Here is a 15858-nt window from a genome sequence, read left to right as displayed (position 1 = left end):
TTATGTAGCTGAGTTCCCAGCTCCCCAATCAAACGAATCCCCAAAATGGTAGGCTTGTTGAGTCGGCAATCTGGCCACTCTCACCCATGCAAATCAAAGGACCGCCCTCATAGGCAGGAGTTCACAACTCACTCAGGATTAAGGTCATGTTACTTATGATCATCCTAGTGAAATGAAAATCTCAATTATGAACGACGTTATATAACGAGACTTAACAATTTGTGGTCCGGTTTTATACAAACTCCTTTGTATAGAGTATCCCCGCTCGCATATCTAATACATGAATGATCAAGATCAGATCCTTTGTAGCACTTTACAACATTTGTAACACCTACAAAGCGGGTCATACTTGTAGTGTCACTAGGATAAGGTACCCAGCCTTATCCATACACTACAAACCATTTAGTTTATCACTTAAACACGATGGACTTGTATGTCTTCACATACATGTTTGAGTTACAACGATAACCATGGATCTTAGTTTATTGATTTGTGGTTAATGCAACTAAAATATCATATATTTCGTAGACAATGTGAATAAAATATCATATATTATAAATCACAAAATGTTTGTCATACAAGTGTTTACAAACTACAAAACTCTACGAGATTTAGGGCATTAACCCTAACACAGAGTTGAGATGTCTGGGAATCTTATGCAGTTTTTTGAATTCTAAATAATATACTTTTATGATTACTATTTTTATTTTGAAACTTTTTTATTCAATAATTCTACCCATCTTTGTTTGAATAAAATATGGATTGCAATTTTTTTCTTTTAGTTTTTAAAACTTTTCTTTATCTATTTATTTATTTCTTTATTGGGTAATGAACAAAAATTAACTCATTATATTTCTTGTAGAAATATGGTTAACTAAAATAAGAAACTAAAGTGAAATTAAAACTTTTGATTATAGCTAATTTTTCTCCATGAATTTTATTATCATCTTCTTTTTTTTTCTTCTTCCTATTGTTGCTCTATATTTTTACTATGTCATGAATTTTTTTAATTAAATCTTCCTAATCATCGTAACAGCTAATGAAATGTCACAACATTTCTTCAACAATTTAATTTTCATTTCCTCTAAATTTGGAGAATCATCAAAAAAACAAATCTCTATTTTTCACTAATTATTGTTGGAAAATGTTCCAAGGATTTTTTTTTTCATTTTATATATTTTTTTGTTATATGTTATATACTTTTCAACTACATACATACTTTTCATCTAAATATTCTTAAAACTTATTTGATATGTGAATTCATTACGTGTAAATATTTCACTTAATGTAGAAAAAATAATATATATTTTTTATATATATAATCAACAATTCTACAACATAATTTATCAGTCATTAGTCTTATAGTAGTCAGAAGTTGTTGTCAAAGTTGATTTTTGCTGGAGTTTGTAGTCGAAGGTGGTTGTCGGAGCCTGAAGTTGATCACATGAAGGTGTATTGGAGTTGATTGTCAAAGTTTGTCATCGAAGGTGGTTTTCAAGTCCCGAAGTTGGTCGAGCGAAAATGGTTGTCAAAGTTGATTGTTGAAGATGATTTTCACTGGGGATTGTAATCGGAAGTGACTATTGGAGCCTGAAGTTAGTCGCATGAAGGTGGTATTAGAGTTAGTTGTCAGAGTTTATCGTCGAAGGTGGTTGTTGAAGCCTCGAGTTGGTCGTTGAAGTTGCTTGCTTAAAGATGATCATTGAAGGTGATTTTCATTTAAGTTTGTAGTTGGAGGTGGTTGTCGAAGCCTACGAAGGTGGTTGTCAGAGTTGGTCATCGAAGTTTGTGGTCGGAGCCAATTGGTCATCGGAGTTGGTAACGTGAAGGTGGTCGTCAGAGTTGGGTCATTGGAGTTGGTCGCGTGAAGGTTATCGAAGCTCAGAGTTGGTCGTCGGAGCTGTAATCAGAGGTTGTTGTCAGAGTCTGGATTTGGTCGCCAGACTTGTCATTAGAGGTGGTTGTTGGAGCCCAGAGTTGGTGGAATTGTCATTAAAGGTGGTTGTCGGAACCCGAAGTTAGTCCTCGAAGTGTGACAGTGGCCGATGAATGGAGTCATTGAAAACATGGGAAGAAGGGAGAGTTCGGGTGAGTTGGTAAAATATACCAATTCAATTTCACTAAAGTTGGTAGGCCAAACAATGAGTTGGTATATTATACCAACTCAACTCAACTCATGTTGGTAAGCCAAACATCCCCTTAGAGACTTGTTTATTTGTAATTTAAATTTTCTTTACTCATTTTTATACTTTTGCGAGGTTTTATGCTAAGCCCTTCTCCACAAAATTTATGGATCCACTATGGGCTCAAGTGATATTAAATGTATATCGTTGGTCAAAAGATTTGACTATTCCCCTATCTATTTAATTTTTTAGAAAAACAAAATGGATTTTCTATGCATATAACTTAAATAAATAGATCAAATACACAATTATCTAAAAATTTCTAATTTTTACTTGAATTAATGTGCTATTATTTTACACAAAAATTTGGTCCAATTTATTCTTTCAACCCTTTTTACCATTCATTTTTTATACATACATACATACATACATACATACATACATACATACATATATATATATATAGGAGTCTTTTTTAAAATATTTACACTTTATATCAAAAAGTTCCAAAAATACAAAACACTTTTAGAACTTTTGCTATAAAGTGTAAACATTTTTTAGATTTCTCTATTGATAAGAATATCCCATATATACATATATATATATTAATACCAAAAGTCAGATGTAAGCGAAGTTTCTAAAAAAATCCAAAAGTTATTCCTCCCAAATTGAAAGTAAGAATTGACGAGAAATTTGGATGGAAAAGATGAGGTAATATATTCTTTATACCACACAATTTATTCAATATATATTTGAATTTTTTAGACATATACTTGAGATCTCAATGAAAAGATGATCAATTTTAATATGGAAAAAATTAAATGAAATCTTCTAAAATGAAGTTAGCATTAATTTGAAATATCATGTATTAAATAAATATCAATCGAAAATAATAAATAACAAAAACAAAGTTAAAAAAGAAAATTAGAAAATGATGATAATAAGACAATAATTAAATATTTCAATAGTTTTGAAATAACAGTGAAAATATCACCAATTTAATATTTTCACTATTATTTCAAAACTATTGAGTTATAAGTGAAAAGCTTGTTATATATATATATATATGGAAATTGGTACAAATATTCAAAAATTCATGTTGGTTTCACCATTTTCAACACTTTATCTAGAAATAAGCAATTTTTTAATATCTTCTTTTCCCATAGACATGAGTTTTATTTTTCTTCCGAAACTTTGATTTTTTTTTAATTTTTCCCCATTCTTTTGTTTTTCATTATATATATATTTTTATTTCCAATATAGTTAATAATTAATTAATATCAATTTGACAAAATTAATATAAATATTGTTTTGATAAATAAATAATAATATATAAAAATATTTACTTAATTTAATTTTACAACAAATTTATTAAATGAATGCTATTACTTATTTACATAAATTATTAACTAATTAGTTAACAATATCTTCAATATATTTAATTATTAACCTAGGATTATCTAAATCTAATTAATACACAAATTCATTTCTCGATAATAATAATTGATTACTTATATATTTTTCTAATAACCGAAAGATTCTTTGTTGAGATTAATTTTAATTTGATCCCTCATTATGAATATATGATCATTATTGATTATTGATAATTGGTTAATTATTTAGTGTGATTCATTTTTATTACTTCATTCATTATTAACATATCATATTTTATTTAAAAAAAGTAGTATTTGTTATTACCATATGATATTTTATCTCATCACTTTTTTATATATAATATATTATTTATTAAAATATATTTTACTATTGGAGGAGACACTAACCTCCGATGAATCTTGAAGAAAACATAAATCTTTGAATCTTGGAGGAGATCATTAACCTCGAGTGAAATCCCAAAGGAGATCACAACCTCTGGTGAAATCCGAAGGAGTTCACAAACCTCTAGTGGGTACATGACTATAGGAGGTGGGCAACTATCACATAAATATCATGCATCATAGAACAGAGTCCCACACATCAACATAACTTAAAGCTTATACATCCTCATACATGTCAAATAAGATCTACCTCATACATTCTTATAAAATATCTTATAAAACAAGATCATGCTTATACTTATAACATACTTCAAACAGGACAATCATATGTTCATATATCCTCTATAATCAGGCATCATGACTCATACAGTTTAGAACCATCAAAATTTTAAACCCCTAACTTTGTTTTACTAGTCAATTATGTTTAAGTCCTCTTAATTATGTATTTAAATTCTTGTAGTATTAGTTGAAGTGTATGAAAAGCTTAATGTGTATGTATGTAAGGTTGAGTGAGGGAAAAATATTCTGAGTGTTGGGAAGCAATGCTCTCGGGTACTTAGAGGGCAAGAAAAAAATTCTAAGTTTGTCTCCGTCCAGATCCGAACGGAGACGAGGGCTGCTGCTTCAATCAACGGTATGGTAGACGACATCGAGCAGTTGTGCAACGAATGACATGCGAACGAGCTTTGATCAACGAGCGATGGGCGGCGCTTAGTCATTGATGGAGTCGATGGAGGCTAGGGCTTGAATCACAATCAAAAGAAAATGTAATAGCTCCCTTTTTTCTTTTTTTTTTTTGCATTGCATTGCATGAAGAGGAAAGAGAGAAAGATTCCTTATTTTTCTTTTCTTTTTTTTTTTTTAACTCTTATAACTTTAACCCTAAATCAATGTGTATATATATAATAATTCAAAACCTCTTTCCTTTTCCATCTCCAATTCCGAATTCCATTTTTTTAATATAAAAAAACTCTCAATCATTTTGGGAAAATAAATTTAAATCAATTATCCTATAAAAATAGATTTAAATTAATCATCTTCTCCAAATTATCAACAATTTCTAAATCTTTCAATTTTAATTCGATTTTTCAATTTGAAATAAATATTGAGTTAAATCCAAACTCTCCTTAAATTAAATTTAAATATAAATTCACAAATCCTTCATCAAAGCAAAATTTAAAATTAAATTACCATTGCACAATAATTCAACTTAACCTCAACAATTCAAATAATCCTTAAATATTACAAGATAACTGAATTTAAATTATCTAAAAATTTGGGATGCCACATTCTTCTCTCTTCAAGAAACTTTCGTCTTCGACAGTTTAATCTTGAAAAAGCTCTAGGTACTGGGCTCTCGTCTCATCCTCTCGTTCCCATGTTGCCTACTCGAACTGGTGATTTTGCCATAAAACTTTCACTAGTGCTATCTCCCTGTTGCGTAAAGTCTTCACCTACCCCGTGAGAATTTGAACAAGCTTCTCCTCCTAACTTAAGTTCTCATTCAACTGTAAGGGCTCGAAATCTACCACATAGGATGGATCTTGAAGGAAATTTGAATACCTTGCAGTGGAAGTAGTTGGATGTTTGTTTTACAGTACAACCAAACATACAGAGCAATGAAAACACATGATAAACATATTCTAAAAACATGTTGTCTACTGTGATTAATACAAAGAGAATAAGAGTTAGAGTATCACATACTCTTGAAGATAAACCGTCTTCTCGCTTCATTTTCATAACATATTAGCTTCTTTCGATCTCATGAAATTAGAACCCACGAACACCACGTACAGGAGAGGACACCATCATGGTTTCGCCGTTATTCTCAGAGACGAGAACCGTGCAGAGTTGTGGGCTTGCACTCAATTATGGCAACAGGGAAGAAGTATAAGAGATCGAGAGATCTAGGAAAATTTTTCTTCATCCAGCGAGAATCCAGAGGAAGGAGATGAAGTTGAGAGAACCCATTTCTCTCTCTATTTTTTCACGTACGTGAGATGAAGAGTTAAAATATTGACTCCCCCTCCTTTTAATTCAGTGTTCAAATTCAAATAATTTGAATTTGAACAATACACACACACAACTAACTTAATATATATATAAATATAAAACTAAAGTTTAACATATAGGGGACATTTGGGGCAAGGAGTTGGTTATTATAGTTGAGTTATAACAGTTTGTATTTGGGGTGTACATTATTTTAACTTGAGTTATAATAGTATATGTTTGAGGTGTAAACTATTTTAGCTTGAGAAAGAAATAGTAAACGTTGTGGCAAAGAATAAAAAAAATATGAATGTAAAATACTGTAACAAATAGTAAATAATGTAGCAAATGGAGTTTTGAAATAATGTTGACTGTAGCTAATTGGGAGTTTGAAAATAGTATTTACTATAGCAAGAGGTGGTTATTATAGTCTTGGATAGTCCTTGCCCCAAGCTTCCCATAGTATCTATATGAATCATATGCATATAATTAATATTTGAATCATATTCAAATATTTATTTCTCTTATAGATTTAATATGAATCATATTCATATTAATTATAACATATAGTTTTCATATGAATCTCATTCATATAGTAAATACTTGAATCATATTCAATTACTTATGTCTCTCATAATATTATATAATGTATCAACATACATTATACTTTATAGTGTATCAATATACATGATTTAATTGTATCTTAAACAATTAATTCCCTTTAATTAATTTGAACAATTCAAATTAAACCAAAATTAATTTGATTCTCTTTAGTCCTCATTAAACTAACGAGGGGGCCGTATGGACCTATACTCCAATGATGCTTGATTAATTAATTAAGCTCTTTAATTAAATTAATCAACCTTTATTAACTGTCAGTCACTCCATAAAGACTAACAGCTGCACTCTTCGCACTATAGATATATTTTTGTGTCCATTGGATATAACAATCAACCATGCATTGACCCTTCACTAGTTGCTCGTAAGTATAATCAGGTCAAATTTGTAGTTACATCTAACTCTTTAAGTACCATCGATCCCTCTAATGAACAACTAGTCATAGTCCAACTATGACTGAACCCCTCTTGAGCAAGGAGATGGTGAAACGGCTCATTGTTCAAGCTCCAGAATCAGCCCTTAAGAGAGTAATTTATCTTCTTATCCTAACTATAGGGAAGGAGTGAATCCTTCTTGCATAGCTGTATTCCCAGCTCCCCAATCAGATAAATCCTCAAAATGGTAGGTTTATTGAGTCGACGAATCTGGCCACTCTCACCCATATAAACATCATGAATCGTGGAAAGAGACGATTGCAATGCTAACCAGTAAGCTATAGAGTCGATCCGCTCTAGGATCTCAAATGGCCCAATGAAACGGGGACTCAACTTCCTTTTTCTCCTAAATCTTAAAACACCTTTCATAGGTGCCACTTTCAGGAATATCTTATCACCAACCTTACATTCTAGGTCCTTATACCTAACATCGACATAAATTTTTCGTTCATTTTGAGCTGTCTGCATACGTGCTCTGATCTTCTAAATTGCCTCATTCGTGGTCTGCACTAACTTAGATCCTAGCAACTTCCATTCACTAAACTCATCCCAACATATAGAAGACAACCTACAACTCTTTCCATATAAGTGAAGGAACTCTAAATATAGAGGACCTTTGAGCGGAAGCGGATCATTCCAAATTCCATTGAGAAAGAACTCAAACATTTACAATCATACAGAAACGATTATGCATTAAAGATAAATTACAGCATGCTTCTTATCAAATAACAAAGGATAAGAGAGACAATGCCTTTGAAGAACTCTTTCTTCACGTATTTCCCTCGATCAATCACCAACGCGTCGAACAGCACGAACACAAATGAGCAACTAAAACTTCCTTGATCACCAGCGAGTAAAACTCGATCCTCAAACAGAACTAGACACCACCACAAGATTACCTTGGTATTCTCGGTGTGAGAATCCAGGAGTTGTGGGCTCTGGCTAATTTTGGATAGAAGGATGGATTAGATTAGACGATCGAGTATGCGATCACACAATGGTATAGTAGATAAAGTCTATCGTATAGACTCAATGCTCGATCATTTAGAAACGAGTACTATCTTATAGTAAAACTCGATCCTATTGTTTAGTCTCTCGATTAGTAATCTAATGACTTGTTGTGATTATTGATTAAAAAAGAACTATTTTTTATTTTAACCCACAAAGCCACAAAACCGTGTATAACCACCCACTAAGGTTGGTTATTGAGAAAAAGAAATATCAATTATCATATAATTACTAAATTATAAATAAATATAATAATTAACTTATCATACTATATTTATAACCTATAGTTTTAATATTGTATCATATGCAACATATAAACCATAATTTTTTTTCTATTTTATGGCATTTAATATAAATCATATTTATATTAATTCATCCAATCAAATAATGTATCAAATACATTATATCAATTATATCATATATAATTAAATTAAATTAAATTCCCTCTTGTTAATTTGAACATTTCAAACTAACCCAAAAACTTATTCTCAACTTGAATCCATTGAGCTGTCAAGGGGACCTTATGGGTCTGTAGCTTGAAGCTCTAACGATACGTGATTAATTGACTAAAATCTTTAATCACAAAATCCACCATCCTTTAACTGTCGGGCACTCCACTAAAGACCGACAGCTGCATTCTTTACACTATAGTTATATTTCTGTTGGATATAACCAATCAAAAGTACGATGACCCTTCACAAATCGCTTGTAAGTACAGCTGGGCCATTTTACCATTTTGCCCCTGTAGTTACATCTAACTCCTTAAGTACCACTGATTCCTCTAGTAAACAATAGATCATAGCCCCACTATGACTAAACTCTTCTCGAGCCAAGAGAAGGTGTGGCACCACATTATTCAAGCCCTAGAATTAGTCCTTAAGGGAGTAATTTATCTACATACCCCTACATCAGTGAAGAAGTGAATTCTATCTTGTGTAGTGGAGTTCCCAGCTCCCTAATCAGATGAATCCTCGAAATGATAGGCTTGTTGAGTCGGCAATCTGACCACTTTCACCCATGCAAATCAAAGAACCGCCCTCATATGCAGGAGTTCACAACTCACTCAGGATTAAGGTCATGTTACCTATGGTCATCCTAGTGAAATGAAAGTCTCAATTATGAACGACGTTATATAACAAGACTAAACATTTCGTGGTTTGGTCTTATACAAACTACTTTTTATAGAATATCCCAGCTCGCATGTCTATACATGAATGATCAGGATCAAATCATTTGTAGCACTTTACAACATTTGTAATATCTAAAAAGTGGGCCACACTCATAGTGTCACTAGGATAAGGTACCCAACCTTATCCATACACTACAGACTATTTAGGTTATCACTTAAAACACGATCCACTTGTATATCTCCACATACATGTTTAAGTTACAACGATAACCATGGACCTTAGTTTATTGGTTTGTGGTTAATGCAACTAAAATATCGTATATTTCATAGACTGAAGTGAATAAAATATCGTATATTGTAAATCACAAAATGTTTATTCATACAAGTATTTACAAACTACAGGACTCTACGAGATTTAGAGCATCAACCCCAACAGTCTCCCACTTGTGCTAAAGCTAGTGGGGTGTGCAAGATAATCAAATTACCAGTATACAAAACAATAAACTAGGACACAAATGCCCAGTACAAGATCTCCTACTTGTCCTAGTCCAGCCATAGTCTGTCTCATAGACTCATACTCTGCAGGTGATAAGTCAAATGTTGTAGTCATGAGGGCCTTCGTAAACGGATCAACAACGTTGTGCTCCGAAGCTATCTCTGTGACAATCACGCCCCCTCGATGCACAATCTCTCGGATGAGATGGTATTTCCACTATATATGTTTGTCGTGCTTATGACTCCAAGGCTCACGGGAATTCACTACATCACCATTATTATCACAATAAAAGGTGATGGGCCTAGACATGTCTGGGACAACTTCCAGATCAATCAGGAACTTCCTGAGCCAAACAGCCTCCTTAGCAGCTTCACAAGCCGCTACATACTTGGCCTCCATGGTGGAGTCAGCGATGTAACCCTGCTTGGTGCTTCGCCATACAACAACCCCTTCATTAAGAGTGAACACTGATCCTAAAGTGGATTTCCTAGAATCCTTATCAGCCTGAAAATCAGAGTCAATGTATCCAGTAAGGATCAAATCCTTAGAACCATGCACAAGCATGTAGTCCCTCGTTCTCCGAAGATACTTGAGAATATTCTTGACAGCTGTCCAGTGACCGGGTCCTGGATTAGACTGATATCTACTGATGATCCCCACAGAGTAGCAGATGTCAGGTCTGGTACATAACATCACATACATCAAATTGCCAACCGCAGATGTATATGGGACTCGTGTCATTTCCTTAACCTCCTGAGGTTTATTAGAACACTGTTCCTTAAACAATGAAACTCTGTGCTGAAAAGGCAATAGGCCCCTCTTGGAGTTTTGCATCAAGTACTTGACTAACATCTTGTCAATGTACAATACTTGAGACGGTGCTAGCATTTTGTTCTTTCGATCCTGAAAGATCTGAATCCCAAGACCAAACTGAGCCTCTCCCAAATCTTTTATTTGGAATTGGGTCGCTAGCCAGTTCTTAACTGAAGTCAGTAAACCTACATCATTCCCAATGAGTAGGATATCATTTACATATAACACTAGGAAAAATACTGAATTATTGATGATCTTCTTGTAGACTTGCTCATCTTTGATCAAAGCCATAAGATTTGATCGTAGTATCAAACCCTATGTAACACCCTAAAAGTTTATGGTAGTGTAATTTCAATAATTTTTATTATTCAAGGGCGTTTCTGGAATTTTGGGCATTTAAGTGTAATTGTTGAAGTTTAATTATTATGGAAATTGGGCTTTTCCTGTTGCATAGTTCAATTTGGAAATTAATAGCAGGAATTAATTTCATTTTGGGAAGCAAAGGAATTTAATAGAATAAGTGGAATAGGAAAAGAATAAAATGAAATAAATATATGTTATTTTATTTATTGTATTTTATTTTCCTTTATTTTTCTTTCTTTTCCCCTTCCTTTCACCCTTGCGCCGACAACCCGCCCCCCCACAAAAATCTTTTCTTCCTTTTCTTCGATTGGGTCCGCCGCTGTCAGTCGTTCGCACCTCTAGTCAGACGTCGCTGCTCCACTCTCCATCACCCAGTTGTGTCGAGCCTGAGAAGCTAGCCACGCGACTTTAGCTGTCTACCAGATCTGATGCTCGCAGTTCAGATCTGAGATGCGTCCAGCCAGTCACTGATTGCTGACCCGTGCTCATTGAGAGCCATAGCTCTTCAGTCTGCACCGCCCAGATCATAAGTCGCGCGCCGCCCAGCCTTGTCCACTCTCGTAGCCATTCGTCGCCCAACCTCGACCCACACACTGCAGTTGCTGTCATCGCGGGCCTGTCGTGTGGGTTTTCTTTTGCCACTACTCTCATCGGATTCTTGAGATTTTTGGGTAAGCTAATGGTATTTTTATGGGCTTTTCTTAAAGTAGCTTGAATGCCTATCAAGTTTTGACATAAATTTATTGTTACCCACTAAGATTTTAGATTTTGGTCTGATTTGATTAACCCATAATGTTGGAATTTTAGATTGAAGATTTGGGAGGATTTTGAAGTGACCCATTAAGTTTGAAGTTTAAGACCAATTTCGGCGGAATATTTGTTAGGGTTGGTGTCGCTTGAACGCTCTGCTTGGCAAGGAGAGGATAAACTTACTTGAACTAATTTGGATTTACTTTAAGGTAAGTAATCTTACCACTGGAACTGCCCACAGGCCAGGCTTTAGTTGTATGCTAGCATGGTGAGTGTAAGTTATGGTAAATGGTTAGCATGTTGATTGATAGTATGACCTGAATCAAAGTATGTTCTGGCACAAGTACTGAATTGTTTAAATACACACCTAAGCACTTGATCGTTAGTATGTGATGGTATGTGTTTTTATATGTCGACGTCTGATTTGCTAGTGTTAAGGCATACTTGTATGTTGTAGAATTATGATGTAAGGTCTACATGAATGTTGTATAATATGTTGTTGAGGATTATGTGTATGTGATGGAGCCATGGTACCAAGGATTTCATGTATGTTTTAGAATTGTACGGTGTAGATTCTTTGAACGTTGAGACTGTGTGAATATCCTCATTAATTAGTTAGATGCTCACCAGTTTTGTGTTTCCTTGGGGATTCACCAGTTTGTGTTTCCTTGGGGATTCACTAGTTTGTGTTTCCTTCGAGATTCACCAGTTTGTGTTTCCTTCGAGATTCACCAGTTTTGTGTTTCCTTCGGGATTCACCAGTTTTGTGTTTCCTTCGGGATTCACCAGTTTTGTGGGCATACTTAACTACAATAGGATAGGACTCAGTCTCTTATATGTTACATGTATTTATGTGCCATATGTGGGTATCTAGAGGACATAGATGCCTAGCCTGACCCCAGTGGTGGGGTTACTTACTGAGTATTTCATACTCATTCTTTCTTATGTTGATGTTTCAGGTAAGGGTAGAGATGCACCAGCGATGGCGCAGCGGAATTCATGATCGAGCCACTGAGACTAGTTTTTACGCTTCCGCATCATGAGATTTAGAGTTCTTTTCATGTTTCCCTTAATGTTTAGTTTTGATGTTTGAAACTTATTATTAAGAATTGTTTTTCATATGCACTTATTAACCTTTATGATTTATGGGTACCCTATTATTGTTTTTAACAATTGCATTTATTAAATGTCTTTTGAACTTCTCTTGTTTTAATTAGCATTTATTTCAAATAACTGAGCGTCGTTTTAAATTCTTTGCATGCATTTATTTTAGTAACGGCCTTACCTAGGTCCTACGGGGTCGGGTCGTTACACCTTATGAGTTAGTAATCCATGCAGAATCATCATTCTCTACTAAACAAGTCTTCAAAACCAGTAAATTGTATTTACCTTGTTTGGCCTTTTTCTTCTTAGCCAAATAACATGGGCAGTTTCGCTTCCATTACTTGTCCTAGTTGCAGTGGAAATATTTTTCCTTTTCAACCTGCACTGGTTGCCTACCCCACGGAGCGGCAGGTTGTGGGTTAGCCAGCGTCTTCCCTTTACGACCCTTACTACCCTTCTTCTTCTTCCACTTGTTGGTGCCGGAAGAGGAAAGTGCAGACTTAGTTCCTGAAGTCGAACCTCGGTGAAACTTTTTGGATGATGAAGCAACATTTTCCTCACCAGCCTTTTTCTCCTTACTTTTCAGCAAAGATTGGAATGTTTGCAACTCATTCAGTAGAGTTGTAAGGTTGTAATCAACCCTGTTCAGAACAACATTGTCTACGAAATGAAGGAAGCTTTCTGGTAATGACTCTAGAATAATGCTAACCTGGCTGGCCTCATCGATGCTCGATTCATTTATCTTCACCGCGTTGAAGTAGACCATCATGTACAGAATATGTTCACGAACAGATGTACCCTCCTTCATCTTGGAGTTGAAGATGAACTTAAGAGTGTCGTGCTTGAGTTGCGCGAATGGTTATCCGAACATTCCCCTTAGGGACTTCATGATCTCGTATGCAGTGATCATGGGCTCATGCTTCTTGGCCAAAACGTCGTTAAGGCTGGCCAAGATGAACGCTCGGGCCTTCTTGTTCGCCCGTGTCCAACGCTCGTACGCCTCTTGAACATTTCGAGCGGCATTGAGAGGTGAAATAAAAGGATATTCCTCCATAAGGACGAACCTCAGGTCATCGATGATAAGGATCGTGTTAATCGTGTTTTTCCAACTAGCGTAATTCTTGCCAGTCAATTTATCGGCGGTTAAAAGTGCAAGAGTAGTGGTAGCCATTTTGTAAAAGTTGCTGAAAAAAGAACAAACTTAATGAGTCTACTATAACACCAATTGAGTTTTAGCAAAATATTTCTATTATACCCTAAGTGACATCTATTTTGCAATGATGATCTAGTGAGGCAGGACAAAAGTCATCGTAAGGTGATCAAGTGCCCCTTCACTGGAATGAGACAATGTCAACCATTAAATAGAAACAACTCCTTGTAACTGAATCTAATAGTCAATATTGTTCGGTCTAGAATTTGTTAACATCCTTAACAATTCCGTGTAAGTGTAACCACTCATTTTAAGCCCTAGAGTCCCCCCAATGCGCCCACTGTAGAGAAAAAGCAGATTAGGACAAGAAACTAAAGTAACCCTATCCATTTCTGGAGATCAGATAAAGAGTTATGCAAATATAGTCATCCTTTAGGGGGACACTCCCTGGGTGCCTGATGCAATGCACTAAAACTTTATCCAACCTAATAAGAGAGACCGAGGGATATGTTGTCACATATCCCGCTCCCACTTACTATGAACATTTTCTCCATTCACCTTGGTATTGACCTACCTAAATGCCACCCTTTAGTGGGACACTTCTAAGGTGCCTCGAGGCCGATGATAGATTTCACGGTGTGAACTTTTTAGGGAGAAACATATAGAAGTAAAGTGAAGTATCATATACCCCAATTACATCCCACTGGATGTTCTACCTAGGGATTTATTAACTTAGAAAATCTGGCTACTACTTTTAACTAAATGGGTGTTTAAATTGCTAAAAAACAACACTTGCTTTTGATGACTAAACAAGTTTGATTCAAGTCTTATTAAACACTTTAACAGATTTTCATCAAAATTGCATGCATGCAACAAATCTATCTAATTCACCTTTCGAGGTAGGTTTCCAAGTAGGGGTGCGACGTTTCCATCGACTTAAGTACCCCTGATAACGGGTAGAAATACAAGTTATTATAGCTCAAATAAGTAAGACAATGAGAGAATGCGACGGTAAAATAAACAATATCATGTCCAAAAGCGCTAAACTAAAAGGAATTGTGATCGCAAGCGTCCATCGCATAAAAGCAGCTAATTTACTTATTTTGTACAGGAAAAATGTGATGGCACAAGTGAAATTGCAATCCAAAGGAGCAAGGTGTCAACGCACTTTAAGATTGCGAATGCAAGTCATGCGATCGTATGCGATCATGAGAAGTTTCTTAAAAAGGTGGTCGCATAAAGATTGTGCATCAAGGTGACAGCATAATAAATCATGATGGGACGGAAAGCTGATAACGGTCGAATTTGAATTTAGTTGACAAGCCGTTAAAGCCACATTGTAGCGAGTACACTCAACTTTCGGTGACCTTAATCGGCGCATCAGAGTAGGAGGATTAATATCGTTCATCATTGCAATCATTAAAAAAGAAGGCTGCTTCACCTTAAGCTCTATAAATACCAAAGGCCACCAGTGTAAACAAGTGAACAAGTTAGAGAGTTAGTAGTCTGTTCACGTACATACTCGTACTTATACTTGGAGGATAGAGAGAAGCAAGGAGACGAGGAAGCCAAGAGATCATTCTCGGACAGATCGAGAGACTGCCGAAAATCATTACAAAGAAGAGAGGGCTAACACTTACGAAAGCAAGAATATACTTCGAGAATAGAGTTGGAATGAAAAAGAACAATGTAAAAGGCCACGGAAGGCAAGACATTGCTTACCATGCTTCTTATCTCTCAATTCCATTTGTTATTTTGTATTCAATACTTTATTTATAGAAAATAGAAATCTCATTTCAATCTATGTTCAATGTCTCCATACTTCGCCTGAGTAGTTAAATTTCTTAATGGGTTGAGAAGTACTTAGCTAGCATGACTTAAGATTTACATTTTATGCGATCATCTTGTCTTATGTATGCGTCATTCACCCTTTAGAGATACCTGAGAGAGTAGTCTAAAGATAGAATCTAGACTTGAGAGAATCAGATTAGAATTGCATAAGCAAGAGATAGAAACTTAGACATAAGTTCTATTGCTATTAACACATCGCATGCACCCTAGAAATAGGAATGATTGTATGCGGTCACCTTGTTTTATGTGTGCATT

Source organism: Benincasa hispida, chromosome 9, assembly GCF_027475165.1.
Source record: "Benincasa hispida cultivar pf3 chromosome 9, pf3_genome.v1.1, whole genome shotgun sequence".
Taxonomy (NCBI): domain Eukaryota; kingdom Viridiplantae; phylum Streptophyta; class Magnoliopsida; order Cucurbitales; family Cucurbitaceae; genus Benincasa; species Benincasa hispida.
Note: the sequence above shows the minus strand (reverse complement) of the source record.